The sequence below is a fragment of the Heptranchias perlo genome, chromosome 22, assembly GCF_035084215.1.
Source record: "Heptranchias perlo isolate sHepPer1 chromosome 22, sHepPer1.hap1, whole genome shotgun sequence".
Classification (NCBI taxonomy): Eukaryota; Metazoa; Chordata; class Chondrichthyes; order Hexanchiformes; family Hexanchidae; genus Heptranchias; species Heptranchias perlo.
In genome coordinates this window covers 11246947-11266755 of record NC_090346.1, presented here as the reverse complement: position 1 = coordinate 11266755, position 19809 = coordinate 11246947, and the positions used below count along the sequence as shown (strand labels likewise).

The window sequence follows — 19809 nt, the reverse complement described above, 5'->3', positions numbered from 1 at the left end:
ATAACGGAACACAATTCATGTCTTTTTTTTCTTATATTGTAACATTTTAACAAACCCAACATTAAATGTAAACAATTTTCTTGGCTTGCCTTGGTAGGAATTTCTAGCCTCAGAAATATTACATTAAATTTCTGTTCAACTGTGCAGGCACACACATAAAACTTTTATTTATCTTCCTGTTGTTTGCTTTCTTGCCAGTTTAATCTTCGTTATAATACTTCCACAATCCTCCAATTCATACACTTTTTTCTTATGTTGGAGTTCTATAATTTCATTCTTTAATATAACAATAATTTGCATTATATAGCGCCTTTAATGTCCCAAGCACTTTATGGAGAGAGGTGATAAAAAGGAGCAGATGGGGAAGAGATTCGGAGAGGAATGGTCAAGACAATGATGAACCTCATGCAGATTGGATACTTTCAGTGAAGAGTCAATAGTCAATCTAGAAAGAAGGCAGTTAAGGGAGACATCACTGAAATATATAGAGGTAGAAATTCGTTTGGGTCCAGACTCTGCGATTCGCAGGCAGCCCTAATCTTGAGGCCTGAGGCCAACCCAAAATTGGGCCTCTAACATTTTAATGCACGAGCTGCCGACACCTTTCACACCTCCACAGACAGCTCGCACATTTGAACGGCATGGAAGCCGGGCGGCTTACCTCACCGGCAGCGGCCTGAAGGTAAGTCCTGGGAGGAGGGTTGCAGCGGGTAACTGGTTGGGGGGGGGGGGGGACAATTGAGACGACTGTGAAGTGGGGGGGGGGGGGGTAAGCACTCCAACTCCTCCTGGCTCCACAAGAAGGCATTTGTAAAAATGAGCTTTAAAAAAAACTTTTGGTCGGCGGATGCAGCGGCCACTGAAGAACCCTGAGCTCGTCGATGTCCAATTTCACAGAGAAGGCTTAAAACAGGCATTAGGTGCCTCATTTTACACATGTAAGGGACCTAACGCGTCTATTAGGTATCCTCCAGGGGCGCCTGAAAAATGGCTCGACCCAATTCCGAGTCGGATGTTTTTCAGGCAGCCTTGGGATGCAGGACATTGGTCTCTGAATTTGGACCTCATTGCGTTCACTTTATGCCCCTAAAACGGGCACAAAAAAGCCCAAGTTCTACACCATGAAACATGAAATGGTATAGACAAGCTAAACCTTGATTACTATCAAAGTAAGCCAGGAAAGTAGGACCAGAGGATAGAATTGGAAATTTGCGAAAAGTAAATTAGACTAAATATGAAGAAGAGCTTCTGTATTTAGAGAAATGTGCTAGGCGGGGTAACAGACAAAAACACTGGGATAAATGCTACAGTGAGACAGTTGGGGTCCTAAAGATAAGTGCTCCAATGGCGTGGCATTTTTCATCCCTGACTTCATGATAAGTTCTAATCGCATAAAAATCCTCTTTGTCTTCTTTGCTATGTGGCACTGTGTGTAAACAAAAGAATAATAACAAAAAGAGAGAAATTAAGTTAGGGCGATAAAGTCAGGAGCAGTCAAAAACAAACTCACAGCAGACATTGTGTGCAACACATGTTGGTACTCAAAGGTCATCTGGGTGCAATCTAAATCTGTGAAGCTAAGTGAGTCGTTGGGGGAACACTGATTGGCAATATTATACATCCTGGACTATTTGTTTTGCTTGGATGGCAATTTGGGCGGGCACTCTTCCCCGGAATTTCAACTAATACTTAAGTTGAAGTAGAGAATCTGAATTTGTCTTATCTATACCTTCCCTGTGAAGGGAGGTACTTGATGATGTATCTCCACAGGGTTAGACTTTGCCAAATCCAACGTGTTATGGCCATGGAGCGTTCATGTCGCGGCCTGTCCGACTGTTAATCAGCCTGCGAATCCTTTCACTACGTCACACCATTCTCCAAGGGAAGAGTGCGAAGATACAAAAACAACAAATTTGAGTGCATGAAGCTTTAAAGAAATTCCCAAATGAATGAAACGATAATTTGCTATTTTTGCCCAATGTGCAGTGCAGCACCATCTGGATTGTGGACAAATGAGGCAGATTAGACAGGATGGGAATTTTCCTTCAGATAGTCAGTTGAAATAAAATGCTTGGATAGGACCACAAAAATGCATTAAATCATCGTTGCAGCGTGTGTTGTTCTCAAAAGAAAAGGCTTGTTCTCTGCGTAGTATTGGTATCAACTATATTTGTGTGGGAGAGTTAGCAAAGCCGAGCTTGTGAAGGATAGTGCAATAGCCTGGGAAGATAGCAACAATTTACAGATGCCAGTGGGAGTGTATTGAGACAAAGTGTGGAAGGCTTCACACTGGCGCAATTAATATTTTTAGACTTTTTTTGATATGTAACCGGCTGCTGCTGTTTAAGTGTCCCTTATCTCTCATGTTACGTTTCCCTCCATTGTTTGCCTGATTGCTGAGATTGAAGAAATTGCCTGGCATGTAGCTGAATGCATCATAGGGGGCTCCCTTTTCTCAAGTATCGAAACTGGGAGGAACTTATACTCTGGATTTTATGGTAAAAACAAAGTCTGAGACTGCGTCGGACCCATTTTGCAAGCCAGTTTGTGGTGATATTGATACTATTAATACCAAGGATCCAGTGGCTCATGGTTCTATTAGACTAAGGTCTTTGATTAGGCATGTCACCATGACAAACGTTCTATAAAAGGTTTCCAAATTATGTCAACTTTCTCTTGTGCCAAATGGAATGCATCACTTTTTTGATTCCAACTGGACTGTGGACCAAAGACTTTGGAGGCATTGTGTTATTGAGGGTGGGTTGTGGCTTTACCACTTTACTAGGATACAATGGCAGGCAACTTCAAATAAAATGATTTATCAGCTTAATATGCAATGCGCTCTCGGAGAGATGTGGTTTAAAAAAAAAAGAAAGCTCCATGAGTAATGGATTGTGTACATTGGTAATGTTGTGCCAACCTTTTTTTAAAACCTAATTATGACTGGTGGCCAAAATTTCTGGATTGTTTGGAGAGGCCTATAATGAGCGATAAAACACTCCTCACAGCCTCCAGTTCTTCCAGCACAGGGAGGCTATAGTTTCATAGAAAATTTACAACATAGAAGGAGGCCATTCGGTTCATCGTGTTCGCACCAGCTGAAAATAAGCCACCCAGCCTAATCCCACTTTCCAGCACTTGGTCCGTAGCCCTGTAGGTCACAGCACTTCAGGTGCACATCCAGGTACTTTATAAATGAGTTGAGGGTTTCTGCTTCTACCATCCTTTCAGGCAGTGAGTTCCAGACCCCCACTACCCTCTGGGTGAAAAAGTTTTTCCTCAGCTCCCTTCTAATCCTTCTATCAATCATTTTAAATCTATGCCCCCTGGTTATTGACCTCTCTACTAAGGGAAATAGATCCTTCCTATCCACTCTATCTAGGTCCCTCATAATTTTTTACACCTCAATTAAATCACCCCTCAGCCTCCTCTGTTCAAAGAGAACAACCCCAGCCTATCCAATCTTTCCTCATAGCTAAAATTCTCCAGTCCTGGCAACATCCTCATAAATCTCCTCTGTACCCTCTCTCGTGCAATTACATCCTTCCTGTAATGTGGTGACCAGAACTGTACACAGTACTCAAGCTGTGGCCTAACCAGTATTTTATACAGTTCCAGCATAACCTTCCTGCCTATTCTATGCCTCCGTTAATAAAGGAAAGTATTCCATAATTGCCTTTTTAACCACCTTATCTACCTGTCCTGCTACCTGCAGAGATCTGTGGACATGCACTCCAAGGTCCCTCACTTCCTCTGCACCTTTCAGTATCCTCCCATTTATAGCTGTCCCTTGCCTTGTTTGCCTTCCCCAAATGAATTACCTCACACATCTCCGGATTGAATTCCATTTGCCACCTTTCTGACCACCTGACCAGTCCATTGGTGCGGTCTTCCTGCAGTCTACAGCTTTCCTCCTCACTATCAACCACACAGCCAATTTTTGTATTCATCTGCAAACTTCTTAATCATGCCCCCGACATTTAAGTCCAAATCATTAATACATATCACAAAAAGCAAGGGACCTAGTACTGAGCCCTGTGGAACCCCACTGGAAATAGCCTTCCAGTCACAGAAACACCCGTCAACCATTACCCTTTGCTTCCTGCCACTGAGCCAATTTTGGATACAACTTGCCACTTTCCCTTGGATCCCATGGGCTTGTATTTTTTTGACCAGTCTGCCATGTGGGACCTTGTTAAAAGATATGTGCAATTTAGCCTATTATAATTGCCATTTACTTTGCAAAGTGCTTTATTCTGAGCCTCCCTGCCTGTTGCAGAGAAGTCAATTAATTAGCATCCTCCCAGTCTGTGTTATCCAAATCTTCCTATTGTTTTACTTCCTAAAAACATGTGTTGAAGTTATTGATTATGATGTAATTCAAATAAAACAACTATATAAAACTGACACGAGTCCCTGAATTTCTTTTTGACTACACGGTTTTAAAGGTGTATCCACACTATTGAAAAGTAAAATGAGAAAGCTTTTTTCAGAAGGGTTTATATAAATATAACTCTCATCACTTTTCATAACTGCAGGGAAAAATGTTGAGGAAGGTCTCCTGGATCTTTGACAGGGTAGAACATCCGTCTTCCCCTTTGACCCCAGCCCATGTCTCAGGTTGGGGGCATTTATTATATTAAATATTATGGATGGGGGCCGGCGCCAGTTGTAGCACCAATTGAAAGAACTTGCATTTATATAGCACCTTGCACGACCTCAGAACGTCCCAAAGCATTTTACAGCCAATGAAGTACTTTTCAAGTGTAGTCACTGTTGTAATGTAGGAAACATGGCAGCCAATCTACAAACAGCAAGGTCCCACAAACAGTAATGATATATTTGACCAGATAATCTGTTTCAATGATGTTGGTTGAGGGATAGATATTGAGGAGAACTTCCCTGCTCTGCTTCCAATAGTACCATAGGATCTTTTAGTCTGCCTGAGAGGGCAAACGGGGCCTCGGCTTAACGTCTCATCTGAAAGGCAGCACCTCTGACAAAGCAGCACTCCCTCCGTACAGCACTGAAGTGTCAGCCCAGATTTTGTACTCAAGTCTCAGGAGTGGGACCAGAACACAACCTTCTGACTCAGAGGTTAGAGTGCTACCACTGAGCCAAAACTGACACAGTGGATGCCCACCTCAGGTGAAGGGAGAGAATTCACTGCAACACATTTCCACAGCATAAATGGGCCCACAGACTCAGCCAATAGTTTACAAAACAAAAAGTATTGCCTTGAGGTTCTATATGCCAGCTTCCTGAAAGCAATCTGATTGATGGCTTTTGGGAAAAGTTGCCTTTTAATCCCCCCCTCAAGGCCCTTAGCATCGCACAACGCCAGGGATGCATAGGCATCGCTTGAGACCAGCTTTGTTATGGCACAAATAATGAGAAATGGTTGTATGTGGGCAGGTATATTATGCACCTGCCTCCATTTCTGGAGGAAATTTGATGGCCATCAAAAAAGGTGGGAACCAGACATACCCTTGTTTCCTCCACACTTGCAGTGTGCATGGATGAAGCAAACAGGTAGATTTGGGTGATTACGTTAGATAATGTGCTACATAGATAGAGGTTTGCAGATTACTCTCATAATCTTTAACCGAGGTATTAGACAATCCAACTGGAAAATGCCAAGCACTGTACTCCGGAAGTAGTTGTTCCGGTGACCTAACCTTGGATTTACTTTAAGTGCTTATGACAAAAACACAGTATAAAATTCAAACCATATGTCTTCTATGCAAATACTGTAAATTCTCTTCAAATGTGCTGTACAACCACCATATTGCCCAAGTAAACACTTGCATGCAAACAAATAAAACCTTATCTATCAAACCAACCTTGTCTAAATTTATCAGATTCTGTTACTGCAATTAGATTACATAAATATACAACTAGCCTTAAACTGTTCATTAATCTTCAACTGTATGACTTCATTGACTAAACAAAAAGAGTGAAGTCCAAATATCAGCAATGACTTTCCTCCCCATTATGGATGTCCCATATTCTGACAAAGCATCTGCACCCAACACACTAACCGTCCTTCCTCTGTACATCGCTCCACCATTGGCGGCTGTGCCGTCAGCTGTCTAGGCTCTAAGCTCTGGAATTCCCTCCCTAAACCTCTATGCCTCTCTACCTCCTTCAAGACACTCCTTAAATCCTACCTATTTGACCAAGCTTTTGGTCACCTGTCCTAATATCTCCTTATGTGGCTCGGTGTCAAATTTTGTTTGATAAACACTCCTGTGAAGCGCCTTGGGACGTTTTACTACATTAAAGGCGCTATATAAATGCAAGTTGTTATTGTTCTTGTTATACACATGCTCTGAGAGACCCGTGTATCTCCAGCAGTTTCAGTGTTTATTTCAGTTTGCTGGCTTCCATTTACGCATCTTTTCGCTGCCAGGAGCTCCAGTGAATCATATCGGCCACATATAACTCATTTCGAAACGCCAAATAATTTATTTACAAACATGGAAAGTACTTCAGAGCCGGTTGACGCTTAGATCGAATAACATTTATCCTAATGAGAAATGTTTGGCTTTGTGAAGGATGCATACACACCAAACTTATGGTTGACCTCACTCAATTTAGCCTTGCACTGGAAGCGGTCCTACCATTCCCATGCTTAATCTAGCAGCTACTCCATGTTAAATGAAGGAGGAAGTTCATCCCAGGCCATTCTTCAATGCTCTTTGTAAACAGGAGAGTTGACTGGCCACCACGTTTTTTCATATTTGGAATGGAGTTGAACTTTAGTATAATTGTCGAACCAAACTTCAACGTATCCTACAATTTATTTTTTAGATGTTAAGTGATAGAACCTGCTCCTATGGGGTGATTTTAACAGTGAAATTATTCATTTTCATACTGTTTTTATTGCTGTTTACTCAAAAAAAAATCGATAATGCAAATTATCAGTCCAAAAATAGATCCGAACTGCTTAAAAAAGTCCAAAAAAGTGTAGATACTTTCAGCAATATTTTTAAAAGAAAGACTTGCATTTATATAGCACATTTCATGACCTCAGGATGTCCCAAAGTGCTTTACAGCCAATTAATTACTTTTTAAGTGTAGTCACTGTTGTAATGTAGGAAACGAGGCAGCCAACTTTGCGCATAGCAAGGTCCCACAAATGACAATGAGATAATGACCAGATAATCTGTTTTTAGGTGTTGATTGAGGGATAAATATTGGCCAGGACACCCTGGAGAACTCCCCTGCTCTTCTTCGAAATAATGCCGTGGGATCTTTTATGTCCACCTGAGAGGGCAGAGGGGGGCCTCAATTTAACATCTCATCTGAAAGACGGCACCTCCAACAGTGCAGCACTCTCTCAGTACCTTAGATTATGTGCTCAAGTCCCTGGAGTGGGACTTGAACCCACAACCTATTGACTCAAAGGCGAGGCACTGAGCCACAGTGAACACCTCATCCACGAAGGGAAAAAACAATATGAAACTTCATTATTGTGTTGGAAAACCTCCACTCTGCCGCTTGAAGAACTGGATTCAGCTCTCAAAGCTCACCATCACATTCTCCTATCTTTCTCTGTCTCCTGTAAAACATTGTACAAAAATAGTTTCAGTTAGTTTTCAGGTGTAAGTTTCTATAGTGACTCCTGTACAGAAGTGGCATCCAATGGCCACCTCCACACAGGTGATATCAGAAGCACCAGGGTAAATTCTGCAGGGCCCCCACCCGCGGTATGGGGTGGGCGCAGGTGAGAAAATTGCATGCCTGAGTCATAGGAAGCCCAATTTACCAACAGGCAATTTCAGGGTCAAACCTGAGGTCATACTACTGGCCCGCACAGCCTCACTGAATTTCGTGTATTTGGATTAGGCTTCAGCCAATGTGGGCCCACTGGAATTCCAGGACATGGCCTGCTCAAGTAGGCCTCTTAAAGCTAGAAATTAGGCTTTTGATGCAAGTAAAAAAAATTCTTTTTTATTTCCATCTTATGGCATTAGTTTGTTTTGCTGGGTTATCCTTGAGCTTTATTCCCTGTGAATATTTTATTATTTCTGGTTTCTGCAGCATTTAAATCAAACCCTACAAAGGGGTAAGGATGGCTGTTCCTTTTGGGAGTCCTTTGAGCAGTGGCACAGGTTTTCGTGAGGGGCCAAGAAATGCAGTTGCAATGACGCCCTCCCCGTCACCGCCCCGAGTCATTTTGGCTCATCAAGTAAGAACAAAACAAATAGGAGTAGGAGTAGGTAATGCGGCCCCTCGAGCCTGCTCCACCATTCAATAAGATCATGGCTGATCTTCGACTTCAACTCCACTTTCCCGCCCAATCCCAATATATTTCAATGAGATCACCTCTCATTCTTCTAAACTCCTGAGAATATAGGCCCATTCTACTCTGTATCCATTGATTCCCCTAGAGTCCAAAAATCTATCTATCTCAGCCTTGAATATACTCAACGACTCAGCATCCACAGCCCTGTGTGGTTGAGAATTCCAAAGATTCACAACCCTCTGAGTGAAAAAATTCCTTCTGTCAGTCTTAAATGGCCGACCCCTTACCCTGCGACTGTGCCCCCTAGTTCTTGATTCTCTAGCCAGGGGAAACAACCTCTCAGCATCTACCCTGTCAAGCATCCTCAAAATCTTCTATGTTTCAATGAGATCACCCCTCATTCTTCTAACCTCCGAAGAATATAGGCCCATTCTACTCAATTTCTCATCATGGCCCCAGGACTTGTACCTGGACACGGCTTCACCAGCTTCACAAGACAAGTCTGCCACAGAGTTGTGCCATCTGCTGTGCAGTGACCTACAGTTAACTTCTGTTGTAGGGCTGGCTCTTCCCATAGAAGTGAAGATTACCACAGTACAAAGCTTTCATGCAACCACATCCTTTCAAGCCACCCCCAGGAGACATCTGCCGCATCAGGCAGTCTGCAGCACACACATGTATCAGGGAAGTGACAATCACTACGTTTTCAAGGGGCAAGATCTTCATCACATTTCCAGTGGCAATCAGCTGCACAGGACACACAGCTTTCACCGAGTGGCAGGGTTCCCTTGAGTGCAAAGAGTCGTACATCGTACCTATGTGGGCATGAGGGTTCTTCATATTAATCCCATGGAAAGAAACAGCTTGTATTCAGACAGATCATCAGGCATGTCAGTGGCATTATCCAGGAAACATCCATGATGCCCACATTAGTTGAGAGAGAAGAAACATTGGAGGAAATCTCTTTTCTGTCCTCTACATCCGTGGCTGCTGAACCCCACTGAGAAATCCCCAAACAGCAGAGGAGCACTTTGCCTCTACATCCACTTGCAGTTCTTCAGCTACCACTTCCACCTTTAAAACAAGTGTGCCCTGTATCTCAGGCAGAGTGTGCGCAGGAGGGTAATGGGTTGTGCACAATTGTTCAAATGGTACTTCCCAGATTGTGACGTACTTCACAACTTGGGTTTGTACTGTACCTAATGTGCCACATATGATACATCTGTAAAAATGAACAGCATGTAACATTCATCCCGCTCCTGATATCAAAACACTTCTTCCGCATTTGCAGGCAGGTAAAAAGGCAGGGGTGACTGCACTGATTTAGTTGCCGACCTCCTTCCATTCAGCTTGCACCTGTAATTTTACTACATTGTGGGCTCCAGCCCCACAGAAACACCCCACCACCCCACCCCATCCCCTGCAACTCTTGCAGCAAGACCTCCAACTCATCAGTATCAAAGACAGCAGCGTTGCCCACAAGTTTCCATTATGCCATCGACGATTAGTCCACTTTTCTGTCACTGCCACAACTACCCCTTTTATGGCAGACTGCAGCCCTTTTACTGGGTCTCACTGGATTTTGTGCTCCGCGGCTAAATGTTCAAAAGGCCAAGTTCTCTGGGCAAGCTTTCCCTGTGCCTGGTCCTTCCCAAGCTACAGGTACAGGTGCATCCACAGCCCCAACTCTGCCAGGATCAAAGTTTGTACAAAATTGCTACTCACTAACAGCATGCTGGAGCTGTGGAGCACTGGTAGGAGACTGCTCCACATTACCCACATTATTGTTACCATTGACTTTCATTTTTAATCCACTGGACCAAGCTTTCTCTGCTGGCTTTAGTGACTAAATAGGCCTCCCAGTGTGGCTTCAATCCCCGATCCATGCTGAGTTAGTTCATCTCAGCCAGGGAAAGGTTTGAATAAGGGCTCCTACACCTGATCACTATTCAGTGACCCCTGCTGAACCCAAGTGTACCACATGGTGTCACCAATTCTACAACCCACCAAGTTCTTGATACTCGAATATAACATGCTTAAAAATATTTGGCACAACAGTCACAGAAGAAGCAGTAAACATGATAGATTTCCATGGAAATAATATGCATATAATTTGCAAATCTAAAACTACAATATACTTGTGACTTTATTACTTATGCATTACTCATGCAGCTCCACTTGTTCCAGAAAAACCATCCATTGGGAACTCACTGGGTATCCTCCAGTTATCCCGATGACTGACCTCAATTCCAGTCTCTGAAGAGGGCCCTCTACTGCAGTAGTACAATGGCAGCATCAGTCAGATAATAGAAAACCAATTACCCAACAGGCTTGGGGAGCTACAACCCATTCAATCGAAGTGTAACTGATGGCCTATTTACACTAGAGTGCCCCTTTTTGGTTCTGCAATAATGGCCAAGTATCTGGGTTTGTGGAAATCACTTGATTTCTTGCAGGACAGACTCCACAATACTGGGAAAAACAACTGCACAGGAAGTTTATTTTAAAACTATGGTTCACAACTATGTTGGCTTTTAAATTTGGATTTATTTGTTACATTGCTGGTCCTACAGTTAGGGATGCCATTGGCAGAGACATGGTAAGATAACTGGAGCATAACTTAGTCTTCCCTGCGTCATTTGATGCTCCAATCATTCCCCACGTCAGTTATTATAGTTAAATATCATGCTATTCTGTAAAATAAAGTACAAAATATAAGGCTTCCGGATGCTCATAATCCTGAGATAACTTGACCTGAACACACTGCACCGAATATAAACTGAGTCCCTACACCCAATCCTGTGGAAAGTCTCTGATCTCAACAGCAGTTAGTGTTGAGTCCATGGTTAATTTGTGTTATGCACTCCAGTCCACTGGGAGCAGGATTGTGAGTGCCAGAATTTATTTCGCACACAACCCTTAACAGCTTACAGAGACCTTCATCACCTCTGGTCGTGGAATGAAGTGGAGTCCAGAAGATGAAAGGACAGCCTTTGGAAACACTGCACTAATGCTGCTCTGCCCTGTCCCCCAAGAGCTGTGGAGCTACAAAAAACTGCCCCTAAGTACAGCTTGGGATTCCAAAAACAGGCAGACCTTGTTCAATCAAATGAACGTGTTTGTTTTTAGTGGAGCTTTTATGAAGTGTAAAACAAAATAACGTACATTTATTGAACTCAGAGGAATAATCTGAGACATTTTTTTGCTTATGCAAGTTATAAAATCCAAAATTATTTCTCATATTTTTCTCGCTGACAACTGCCCCTCTGAATTTCAGTAAGCAAGCAGGCAGCTACCCTTTAGTAATGAGCAGTGCTGAATTCTGTTACAGCTCAGGCCAACATCTTTGCAGCCTATGTACACCTTAAATTGGAGCACTGGGAATTGCGATTAAAGATGGATTCTGATTTTCATTGGTGGGGAGCTGCTACCCAGAAAGAGCAAAGAAGCTGTGCTGAGCGTTTAAAAAAGCAAAGGAGGAACAGGGGAAAGTAGGCAAAGTGGCTGGCATTAAGGTTGGAGCTTCACCAGGCTGTGCCACTGACTGGGAAGGCCCAGGTTCAAGCTTGGAATTTCCTGAAAAGTTGGCTCCAGAACTCCGTCATTCCAGTCAGGAGACGGACACAGAGAGCAGGCCAAGACAGACGCATAATGCCGGCCAAAAGCTTCTCTGCGGGGATTGATGAGAAAGAAAATGTTTTTTTTTAAATTTTAAATCGTACATGAGAGTCATACCTGGCCAATCTCGTGCATCTTCTAGTGGGCAGCTAAACAATGAATTTGGCAGGAGTAGAAGAATGGGAGAAAAACAAAAAAAGGATCTCACAAGAATGGAAAAAATTAAAATGAGAAAAACACTTTGTAAGGGGGGAGGGGGGGAGGAGACAGAGAGTAACTTGGACAGGATTCCTTCTCCCATCTTGATTGTGATGCACTAACCCCTGTTGAAACTGCACATCTGTTGTTGCCAATGATGACAGTATTTGACTTAGATGTGATGGCTCCATAGTTGAAAAGACCAATGACACTCACTATACAGGGTCACACAGGAAGAATAATCACTAAAACAAGATATTGGAAAGATGCCCTGCCTGTTGAACCTGATCCAAACATGTCACTGTTTTCAGGAAAAGGGGAAAGCAAAACCAGAGGGAAAAAAATTGGGAGAACAAAATTAAAACACAGATCTTTCTCCACGGCTGCCTGACTTGCTCAGCTTCTCCAGCATTATCTGTTTTTATTTCAAGAAAAGGACTGTCAGCCCAATGTCTCTTCTGATGGGCGCAATTATGGCCTCTCCATAACTTAATCAACCCTTTGAGGGAGGTAAATGATGAGAGGTTAAAACATTCCAAGGAGAAAGCTCTGTGAAAGTCTTACTTCTGTTGCACGACACTAATGCTTTGTTACCAACTGCAGAATTCCTGTATTGTAACATAGCCTTCACCCCCTCCATCATCAAACAAGGTGGGAAAAATACGGAAGCAAAAGAACACAAAATGAAAACGAATGAGAAATAAAGAAATGGAAAGAAAAGAGAACTGGGCAAAATGAAAGTAATAGAGAAACGAAAAGGAAAGTGAAAGAAAACTTGAGAAAAGTGAAGCTGGAACATGGAGAAAAACAATTCAGATGTCAGTTAGAAGCTACAGATATTCTCAGCCCAGGAAAGACAATGGTCGAGGATTTCCTTGTACTATTCGTAGTGAAATTGTAAACAGGTTCTTTACACTCCTGTATGATTTTGCTAGAGAACATCTTCCTCCAATACTGGGAAATACAGACTTCAAGAGTTTAATTAGAAACAGAGCTGACGTTCTTTCAGACTGGTGCAGTAACTTGATTAGGTTCTGGAAGGTTTCATCCACTTCTTGCCTGGATTGGAATCAGCTTCAGTCCAGGCCTTGGGTTGGCAGTGCCTGGATCTAGAGCTGGGATCCGAATCTTTCCTGGGATTCAGGCTGGGAACAGAATTCTTGCCTTACAGAACACAGCAGTAAGATCTGGGGGCTGAGGCTGAGGCCAAGGAGATTGCCAAGTTCACCATGCAGGCGGTGGAGAACACTGGGCGCAGAGAGACTTGCAAGCCCTGCTGCTGAGGCTAGCAAGAGCCTCAGGCCTTGTGCTGGGGCCAGGGAGAGCAGCAGTTCTGGTGCTTAAATGTTCACAGCACATTTGAGAAAAGTCGATCACGTGAAACTGCCAGCCTGACGGTATATGGTCCATCTGCTTTATTACTGGTTAAGATGCAATCACCAAAGGCTGGGAGGAGGTGAATTGCAGGTCAGGAGAGTCTTTTGGACCATTGCCTTTGCTACGAAAATCAAAGGCAGCAAGTTTCAGCCTCAGCCTCTCCTCTGTATCTATTGGTTGGGCCTCTGTCACATCTGCCACGTCACTGGTTGACAGCCTTGTCAATGTAATACCATGAACCAACAACGGTTGAGATTTTGCAATCATATGGCTCCCATTGCCAATCACTGCGTTCAAATGAAATGGCACGTCATTTGTTAACTAATTTTTTTAATATATAAGCTAAAAATAATTTTTTTTAAAGAAAATTCTCTGAGGAAAGCTTAACAGTCATACTTCCAAGCCCTAAGCAGTAACTACAAGTTTACTTAAAACCTACCTCTTTGACCAAGCTTTTGGTCACCTGTCCTAATATCTCCTTACGTGGCTGGGTGTCAAATTATGTCTGATAACGCTCCTGTGAAGCGCCTTGGATGTTTTACTACATTATATAAGACACTATATAAAGGCAAGTTGGTGTGGTCGTCCGCTAGAATCTTAAGATTAAAGTTAGCTCTATATTTTAATGATTTTGTTCACCAGGGGCTGTATTGGGTATCCAAATCATATCCATTATCTTTAGCTGTGTTCAAATATAATATGAGCAGGAAGATGATGAAAATAGAGCATGTTAAAGCCATCAAAAGGTTTTGCTCTTTTTGCCATCAATGTTCACACACAGGCTGAGTATTAAGCACAATTATTCTGATGTGGCTATCAATAAAAGTTGACAGGTTCTAGCATACTGTATACGTACTTTACATGATAAAAATATAGGTACGGTACAAAACTAGAAATATGTTTGCTGAAACATTGGCTTGATCTTCAAACATAGGAACAGAAATAAGCCATTCAGCCCCTCAAGCCTGCTCCGCCGTTCAATTAGATCAACTCCATTTACCTGCCTTAGATCCATATACCTTGATACCCTTACCTGACAAAAATCTATCGATCTCAGCCTTGAAAGCTCCAATTGTTCTAGCATCCACAGCCTCTTGGGGCAGAGGATTCCAGATTTCTACCACCCTTTGTGTGAAAAAGTACTTCCTGATTTCCCTCCTAAATGGCCGAGCTCTAATTTTAAGATTATGTCCCCTTGTTCTTGATTCCCCCTCCAGAGTAAATGGTTTCTCTGTATCTATCCTATCAAATCCTTTTAACATTTTAAGCTTCTCGATCAAATCATCCCTCATTCTCCTATACTCAAGGGAATCCAAGCCAAGTTTATGGAACCTGTTCTCATAATTTAACCCACTAAGCCCCGGATGGCAATAATCTGGTAAGTGATTAGAATAGAATTCCACTTTCAGCTTTCCCCATGGCACCCTATGTCAAACTATTGTTGAAATACTTCTTCACACTTTAGGCCATTGTTGCAAAGCAGTGACAGCGTTTGGTTGGCAACAGTGCTAGTTTAAGCAAGATAATTTTGAGGCGTTCAAAATTATGAAGGGTTTTGACAGGATAAATAAGGAGAAACTGTTTCCACTGGCAGGAGGGTTGGTACCAAGAGGGCACAGATTTAAGATAATTGGCAAAAGAATCAGAGGGGAGATGAGGAGAAATTTTTTTCACGCAGGGAGTTGTTATGATCTGGGAATGCACCGCTTTAAAGGAGGGTGGTGGAAGTAGATTCAGTAGTCACTTTCAAAAGGGAATTGGATATATACTTGAAAAGGAAAAATTTGCAGGTCTGTGGGGGAAAGGTCGGGGGAGTGGAACTAATTGGATAGCTTTCAAAGAGCCAGCACAGGCACGATGGACTGAATGGCCTCCTTCCATGCTGTAAGATTCTATAAGAAATAGAAGTAGACTATCCCCCTCCCAAAACATTCAGTTGATTTATATAAGGTTTACTTTTCCCTATTATTATAAGGTATGCCAATGATGTGCAGTAAACCGCAGTAAAAGTACAAAGGGACAATGACATTAATCTCCCTCCCCAGCAAGATATCTTAATAGGCTAGATGACAGTGAAGGATCTTTTGCATAACAACAGCACAAAGGGTGGGAGATTGTTCAAAGTGGTAATGTACTGTCAAACTGTAAAGGAGCAGGGCCTTTGGTTGTAAAGGGATACATTACAGACCTGCAGCAAGGAACTGATCTCAGTCTCTTCATTATAGTGAGATTTGTTTTAAGTGTACAATATATCTGATAAGAGTCTAATTGGACTAAATGTGTAAAGTTTCAGAAAACTATTCTCTGGACACGCCCATTGGATAAGTTACAGTAACCGCTGCAGATTCACTTTCTTAACAATTTGCTTGTTCAGTTCAAGTTACTTTGATCTACGGTGGCATTTTATTTGTTTTTGGTGAATTTTGGATTCATCATGTGAACAGCAACTAGCATTTCTATAGCAGTCCTCACATGCAGGAAGGGGATTTCGGGAAATGAATCATTTTTGCCACTTTTTTCCCCACTCAGTACTAAGCACTTTCTGGGTCAGCTACAGCATGAGTTACGCGGAGAACAATACCCCATTTACAGTACCACGTTGAGCCCATCATTTGGGTCAGGTCCCCCTTCTTGGGTCTGATCTCTCGTCATTGCTGGTCTGCACAGACCTTCCCCGACATCAGGGGAAAACTGTGTACAGGTAAACAAGACAGGTTAGGCAGCAAACGTATAGAACAGTATTATGGAACTGTTTCGAGTGGAAGCAATGTTTTGATATAAATGAAAAGTTTTTTCATTTTTTTTTCATTTCCACATTCACCTGAGGAAGGAGGAAGCCTCCGAAAGCTTGTGAATTTCAAATAAAATTGTTGGACTATAACTTGGTGTTGTAAAATTGTTTACAATTGATATAAACAGTGTTAGAAGCTCCTTCTACGCTGTGCCAACAAAATGTCTTTATCTCAACCTCTGATTAGCACCCCAATATACCATTGTAAGTTATCCATTTCCCTTGTCAGCCACTCTTTTGCATTCTTTGGGAATACAATTTAAGTATAAAACAGTGTTGACTCACGGGCAGTTTTGCCTGCAGTTGGGGGTCAATAAGGAACTCCCAAGACTGCCACTCATTTTATGCAGGACCATTCTAACTATCAGGGAAGGATTTCCATCCCATCGGTTTGGGGTGAATTTAAGCCCACCCTTAACAATTAGTGCAACACTGAGCTGCAAGTGAGCTCTTGCCAGTCCATAAGGAGGGTCCCCTACAGTCTGGCACCAATTTGGAGGCAATGCCCTGAAAAGCGTCAAGGAATTCACTGCTCAATTAACTCTCCAATTCTAACATCAGAACACACAAATCACTGCCAACTGCATGTGTACAAAATATAATTTAAAATGTTTTAGCTGAGAAGGTGCTCTGCTGAAAATCAATACTGAATAAAAATTCATATACTAAGCTCAGACTGAGGCCCTGAGTCTCAGTTCGAACAAGTTTCAGGTAGTCAGAAATTACTGTCAAAGCTTCCAGGCACTGGTCCTTTGTTAAATTCTCTTCTCTTCATCTCCACTTTGTTCTCCCAAATCATGGGACATGGTTCCAGAAGCAACAGTCGCCATCTGGTAAGTTGTCCAAGTGCCCATTCTTCATGTATGAGCCTCGACGGTGAGTGTCGGCCGCCTATCCGACTGTGGAGGACATCACAAGCAAGCCTGCTCCTTTCCTCGCCCAGCATTCACACACAGCAACATGCAGCAGGGGTCACTGCATCATAATCAGATGTGGGGACTTTGGATGATGTTCCCTTCACTAATTGAGGGGTGTTGCAGCAACTATAGAATCCATATTTACTACTTAAAAAGTCACACTTATCTGGTAGTCTCTGAGTCAGTCTCAGTGTCAGGTCCTGTAGAAATAGCTGGAGTGTCAGCCAGTAGCAGTGTCTGAATCTTTAACCTGCATTGCTACTATTGGAGTACATTTGCTTCAGCAAACTCTAACCTCTTTGGTTCAGGCAGTCAGTTATTCAGCATTGAAGGAAACGGTGTTCTCCTTAGAGCAGAGATGGTTAAGGGGAGATTTAATAGAGATGTTCAAAATTATGAGGGGTTTTTAATAGAGTAAATAAGGAGAGATTGTATCCATTGGCGGGAGAGTTGGTAACCAGAGGACATAGATTTAAGATAACTGGCAAAAGAACCATGGGGGAGATGAGGAGAATTTTTTTTACACAGCAAGTTGTTATGATCTGGAATGCACTGCCTGAAAGGGTGGTGGAAGCAGATTCAATAGTAACTTTCAAAGTGAATTGGATATATACTTGAAAAGGAAAAATTTGCAGGGCTGTTGGGAAAGAGCAGGGGAGTGGGACTAATTGGATAGTTCTTTCAAGAGCCATCACAGGCACGATAGGCTGAATGGCCTCCTTCTGTGATTCTATAACTGATAAAACTCCTCAAAACTACACACGGTGGGCAAAACCCAAAACGTCACACTCATCTGGTAATCTCTGAGTCAGTCTTAGTGTCAAGTCCTGTACAAATAGCAGGAGTATCAGCAAGTGGTGTCGTCTGAATTTTTAATCTGCATTGCTACTACTGGAGTACATTTGCTTTAGCAAACTTTGACCTCCTTGGTTCCGGCAGGCAGTCAGTTATATCAGCGTTGAAGGAAGCGGGTGTTCAGATTTACTGCCTGTTACCGGCCCCAGATGTTTTCAATGAACGGAGAGCCACTGGGTGTGTTCTAACAAATATGCAGGGCCATAAAACTACCTTTAAAAGTTTGTAAATTTACAATTTGTTCTAATTAGAAATTGCTCTAATTAGTCCCCCAAAATTGCAATAACATCACAGCTGGGCTTTCGAGAAGAATTTAGTGGGAAAAACACAACAGAAAATGGCCAGGTAGCTGCCAAGATTACTGAATACCTCCCTCCATTTGTGCTGTGGCGCTCTGTTAACATACACCAACTACACTAAGTCAAGCGGAACAGAAGGAAATTGATTCTCTTGAGGAAAATAGATTGTAATTTGTCCGAATGGTATTGCACTCAGATATTAACCAAATCTCCTGCAACTGGAAATTTAATGCCACCAAGTGTATTTCTATTTGTACACATTCAGTACACAAAGTTGCGTCTCTTTCATGCGATGTGTGATTTGAGTCCGCTACTTTTTTGTGTTGACTCTCCACCTCTACAGGGATTCCTGGACTTTGACAGGAAGAATTCATCTAGGTTGGAAAACCCAGATCTTGACACCAATGCAGAGGCTACGAAGAGATTTGTTTTAAAAATTCAATAGTAGCTGGGGCTACTGTCGAAAAATCTTCTGTCAACACAAGAGGCCAGAACTGACAGCGATATTAATGAATGGATGCTTCGGACAGTAATATGACATTCCTCTGCCGGCTACTTCAATGGAAGCATTAACTCATTTCACACCAATGGGTTAACGCTGCTGTTAAAATGGTGAGCTGAGGAACATCACATAAAGTATTAAGTGTTCAGCCGTTAATACCACCAACTGTCATTTCCAGGCTAAAATACATCAACAACGACAACTTGCATTTATATAGCACCTTATATAACATAATAAAACATCCCAAGACACTTCACAGGAGCGATTATCAAACAAAATTTGACACCAAGCCACATAAGGAGACGTTAGGACAGGTGACCAAAAGCTTGGTCAAAGAGGTAAGTTTTAAGAAGCATCTTAAAGGAGGAGAGGCTGACAAGTTTAGGGAGGGAATTCCAGAGCTTATCAACTGCAATTAAATGCTAAAATAACTACTTTTATTATTTAACTTGATTTCATCGACTTGAATAAGCAACTGACCTTATCAACTTCATCTAAATAGGGCCCGTGTGATGAATCTACTAGAGGGTATGATTAAAAATAAGTTGTAAAGGATACTCAATCTGGTGGCTCTACCCAGTTTTATAAAACTAAATTTCAATAATTTACTCTTAAACAAGGTCCTTTTTGCAAGTGCCATGAGGCAGGATTATTGCACTACACACAACTCTGGAGCCTCACCCAAGTGCAACATGAAGTCATTGGACATGACACTGTGCCCACAAGCTTCCAGTTAGTGATCTCAACATTCATGAGAAACGATTCTTAGCAGAGGGAAGGCACTATCTCAGAAAGTGTGTGGGGGGTGGGGGGGGAGGGAGGAGAATTGAACCAACGTGGTGTGTGCCTAGGGAGATCCAAGAAAAGGGAGTATCATGAAAGATGGAGTATTTACATTTTCTGGAAAATTTTGTTTGAAAATGCTAGAAACATGTCATCCACCCTCCGTGAACTTGAGCTCCACCAAAACTCTGCTGCCCGTATCCTAACTCGCACCAAAT

At 42.4% G+C, this 19809-nt stretch overlaps 1 protein-coding gene across 2 annotated transcripts in view; it reads right to left on the bottom strand.

Annotated features, from left to right (window-relative positions):
- The window catches only part of lmf1 (lipase maturation factor 1), a 469834-nt gene that overhangs the window by 60048 nt on the left and 389977 nt on the right, over positions 1 to 19809 (bottom strand). The gene's annotated exons all lie outside the window — the stretch shown is intronic.